Here is a 4,853-nt window from a genome sequence, read left to right as displayed (position 1 = left end):
GTACTCTACCCAGTCTAGGCACACCCGTGCTGGAGGGGCAATGCTTCCCACAGGGTGGAGGTGGTACTTTTGTGCTGGGACTGGGAGAGTATGGAGGGGGCCCCCAATCTCCTCCTGCCCACACCCAGTTCCAACGGCACCCAGGCCAAGACCCCCTGAATTCTGCCTTAGCCAAGCCATACAATTCAGCAAAGGGGCTGAGCGCAGGGAAAAACTTGCCCCATTGCTCTTGGTTCTCAGTGGGGGTCTGTGTATTTCTGATTTCCTCACCTCAGCCAGCTTGCGGAAGCGCCTCAGGACTTTTGCTCGGCCCACCTGCTGTAAGTGCACTGCTCTCCGGTTAAGGCCACAGGACAGATTGGGGTGGTTAGGGTCTGTCTCCTGGGGGAACAAAAGAGCCATTTGCCAGCCAAGTCAGAGTCAGGTTGACACATGTAATTCTTCGTTGTTGTTCTCATCATCATCATCTCCACCACCACCACTGCAACAACCCTTGAAACCCGGAAACTGAAGCAACTAGAGATCTCTACATGTATGGAAAGTGAAGAGGATGGCAAGATGAAGATGATCTTGCAGTACAGAATGAGAAGATAAAGAAGCATTGGAAACGTGAGAGTGATAGATAAGTGTCCCCAATACTGCTGGAGAAATAGGGGGATATGAGAGAGAGAGAGAGAGAGAGAGAGAGAGAGAGAGAGAGAGAGAGAGAGAGAGAGAGAGAAATGCCAAACTCCATCCCACAGGAGTAGAGAGCCCAGGATTCCCTGGAAAGGGAGGGTGCTTACCACAAAGTAGGGTCGGGTCCGTTCGGCCTTGGTGGTGGACAGGGCTGGAGTTTGCAGTGGAGGCTGGTTTCAAGATTCACCAATCAAGAGCATAGCACAGAAGGAAATACAAAAGCAAGGTGGTATTGTCAGAGATGTGGCAGAATTTGAGAGATTGAGAACTCAAATGCCGAGCACTTCTTGGGTCTTACAATGGGTATTGGAAAGAATCACCCCCTTTGATAGACCTTAAATTCTGGTTCTAGTTCTCTAAATTCTCTAAATTCTGGTTCCCTTAAATCCTGAAATGAAAACACAAAGAAAATTCCCTTCACCAGCTGTACTTATCCAATGCAACCTATAACATCCAACTGAAAAACATCACAATTACAGTCCAGAAAAAGTGTCAGAAATAAAAAACAAGAATGATTGAGATCGAAAAAGGATCACCTTTTGAACTTGAACAGTTCTGTATGGAGGAGTGGGCAAATATTGCTCCGTCTAGATGTGTAAGGTTGATAGAGAAGTATCCCAACAGACTCAAGGCTGTTATTAAAGCAAAAGGTGGTTCAACAAAATATTGACATGGGGAGGGGTTGATCCTTTTTCAATCTCAGTAATTCTTGTTTTTTGTTTCTGACACTTCTTCTGGACTGTAATTGTGATGTTTCTCAGTTGGATGCTATAGGTTGCATTGGATAAGTACAGCTGGTGAAGGGAATTTTCTTTGTGTTTTCATTTCAGGATGTAAGGGAACCAGAATTGAAGGTCTATCAAAGGGGGTGTTTCTTTCCAATACCCACTGTAGGTGTTGGCATGAGATGTTCAGATTCCTTAGGTGATGCTCACTCCCATGGCAAGATCTACCCAGTCTTGGGGCAAGCTGAGGCTCTTGGATCTGAGGCAGAAAGGTTCAGCACAGGCTCAGTACCCCGAGGACCAAAAATGCATTTCCGCAGATGGTGGCTGGCATCCAGAACCGCAGAGTGCTACTAGAATGATGCTGAAAAATCAACTTTGGAGAAGCCGCTGCCACTCTGTGAAGACAATGCTGAGCTAGATGGACCAACGGTATACTGCCACTCAGTATATGGGAAAACTGTTGTGCTAGCCAGCCAGAGATCGAAGCCTGCAGTGGACTTGTCAAGACTGCTGAAGCAAGGTCTACCCTGATCCCGTTTTTCCCTCCAGTGCAACTGTCCCTGCCCAGAGCTATCCAAGGTCCTGATCTGCCTGCTAGAATCTTGCTCAGCTGCCTTTTCTTCAGTGGCACTCCCCATCACCCCAATGTGTCAGTCTAGCTCCAAAACTAGCAAATTGTTTCTTGGGCCTGTGTGCAGCTTTGGCTGTGATGCACAGCAGTGTGAAGCCCCCCAGGGTGAAAAGGAGAGGTGGGATTCTTTTCTGATTAACTGCCCTGTCCCATAAAAAGTACCCATATTTAGACCCCGATAGCCCCACTTTATCGGTCCCCCTGGCACCAGTGGAATGGGTGGCAGATTTAGCACTCCCACCCTATCCTGAGGATGCGGGCCATCCCTTGGGTTGTTACCCCCATTCCTCTTCCAAAGGGAATGCATAATACGTACCAGCATAGGTCTCATCGTGCCACAGAGAAATTCTTGCAGCCAGCGCTCATGCTCCGGGAGAAATCCACCCAGTCCTATAGTGAGCCAAAGATCTTGGACCTGCAACAGAAAGGTTCAGCACAGACTCAGTACCCGCAGGGATGAAGATGCATGATCTCAGACTGTGGCTGCTATCCGGAGCAGCAGCAGAGCGCTGCTGGAAAGATGCTGCACAAACGCAAAACTGTTGTGCTAGACAGCCACCCTAACTAGCCAGCAAGTCATCGAAGCCTGCAGTGGGCTTGTCCACATTGCTGAGGCAACCTCTACCCCTCTCTGGTCTCTCCGTCTGGTTCAATGGTCCCTGCCTGGAGCAACCCAAGGTCCTGATCTTCCTGCCATAATTTGCCACCCCCCCCTCAGAGCTTCCTGAGGCAGTCAGGAAGCATCTTTTGTGTACGGCCCCATTGACCCCCATGTGCTTGTCTAGCCCTGGCCCACCAGGGTGTGTGTGTGTGCTCTCTTAAGGGAGAAGGAATCCCCTTGAGCCCCTGTGCCATCTTGACTTTGTCTCAACTTTTAGAAGAAATCAAGAAAAGGACACAGACCCACTTCTGAAATCTCAGCTAAGTCACAGGAATGATCATGGGACTACTGCACTGACCATCCCTAGATCTGGCCTAAGGCAGAAGATCACCTCAGCCTGACAAGGCTTCCAGGGTGGGAGGACATGCGAACCAACTGATGCTAGACGGACGGTGCCAGATGCAGCCCCCCTCCCTCGGGTTCTGGCCCCCATCCCTCTTCTGTAAGGAAGGTAAGATTTCATAGAACGTACGCTGAGAGGTCTCCTCCTGTGGTGGGCAGGTTTTTCTTTTTGCCATTTTCCACATTTAAAGTAGCAGTCACCCTGTGACAGACACTCCGTAAGCCAAGGCTGTTCCACCTGCAAGAGAAAGGTTGGGCACAGGCTCGGTACCCGAAGGGCTGGAACTGCATTTCCTCAGATGGTGGCTGACATTCCGAGCAGCATGACAGCACTGGTGGAACGACGTGGCACAAGGGCCCTGGACCCATATTTGTGGATGACCATACCCAATGTGCAGTGCTGCCATCTGCACAGGCCAGAGTGTTTGTGTGTGTGTGTGTGTGTGTGCTCCCCCAAGCAAAAAGGAACCCCCTTGAGCCCCTGTTCTATGTTGGCAGGCATGCTGGAACTTCAGCCTTCCCAGAGAGCTCTTCCGAGAGGGCTCCTTCTCTCTGAAAGGGCCCTCCCAGCACTGAGAAAAGAGCAGGGCCATGCCAAGCACAGTGGGGAATGGCTCTCAGGCTGAAGGGTTTCTGCCCCAATGGCCCCTGCTTGGAACAGAGTCAAGGTCACTGCTCTGAGGTCTGGATTCCTCCTGATACTCTGAAGGCATTTCCTCCAACTTTGCTCCTATGCTCCGGGAAAGTACTGGGTAGGATGACACTGTCAGAGTCTGCACACGCCTCCCATGCATTCCTTTCCCTCTTCTCTGATGAGGTTTTTGACTGGTATGTGATTGGCGCTTGGGAGGGTGCAGAGCTCTTGAAAGAGGCTGGGAGCTTGTCCCACCAACTAATAGCCATGAGGACAGCTCTGTGGTGTGTTATCCATTGAAACTTCACAAGCGCACACAAGTGTTGGCTTCTTGAATAGGGCCCTTAACACAGGCCTGCAGCAGCATCTGGGGGCTGAGCTATACTTCAAGGTGCACCCTTAATTCACAGTGTCTGCATACACTACCCCACCAGCCGACCCATTTGATCACGATTTTGAAAGGCTGCCCTGAAAGGATCACAAGTTCCGACTTAGAAAAGAATACTGACCAATGCATTGATTAGAGCTGAAGAGAACATTCTGGAGAATTATCTTATCCCATCTATTAAATGCATGGGTGAATATTCGATCACCCTATCCGTCATGTTCTTTCCCAAGCTATTTCTGTAATGTCTTGAAAAGAGAGACCTGTCTTACTCAGAGTGTATGAATTGATCCATGACCTGCAGAGGCAATGCTTACACAACCAAACAAAAATTTTGCTCGGGAGTGGGGGCGCGGTAGGAGGGCCATGAAGATTGATCCAACCGAAGTCTGTGGGGTAAACAAGCTCTTATCACAAGCCTTACACCAGATTCTTCAAGTAGGCCTGGGATGAGCCCAAGGAGCAGAGACATGCTCTGCACGGATGGACCCCATCGCTGGCCTAAGACTGAGGAGTACTTCATCCTGGAAAGTCTTCCACTGAGGGGGTCTCTTCGGACCAACTGATGCAAGATGGACAGTGCCAGATGTATCAATGGCTCTCTACACAGCATCCTTCTTTTGCTTTCCCTACTGTGCCCTGGCACAGCTGTGATGCCCAGAAGTGCGGGGAGGAGGCATAGCTTCGTCCTCCTATCCCTGACTCAGTGTTAGGAAGTCCCCAAACCTCAGTAACTGACAGCCCCACTTCAGTGGGACCCCTTGCACAAGGGGAATGGGAGAAAGATCTTCCAT

General features: G+C 50.1%; 1 long non-coding RNA gene across 1 annotated transcript; it reads right to left on the bottom strand.

The window, feature by feature from the left end:
- Nucleotides 1–255: 255 nt before the first annotated feature.
- LOC128350871 (uncharacterized) lies at nt 256–2,423 on the bottom strand. Its single transcript, XR_008319486.1, has 3 exons — nt 2,354–2,423; nt 786–848; nt 256–381 (listed from the first exon to the last, which is right to left on the bottom strand). It is a non-coding gene; the product is annotated as an uncharacterized LOC128350871 (long non-coding RNA).
- Nucleotides 2,424–4,853: the final 2,430 nt, after the last annotated feature.

Source organism: Hemicordylus capensis, chromosome 1 (genome assembly GCF_027244095.1).
Source record: "Hemicordylus capensis ecotype Gifberg chromosome 1, rHemCap1.1.pri, whole genome shotgun sequence".
NCBI classification, from domain to species: Eukaryota; Metazoa; Chordata; class Lepidosauria; order Squamata; family Cordylidae; genus Hemicordylus; species Hemicordylus capensis.
Note: the sequence above shows the minus strand (reverse complement) of the source record. Positions and strands in the feature narration are given on the sequence as shown.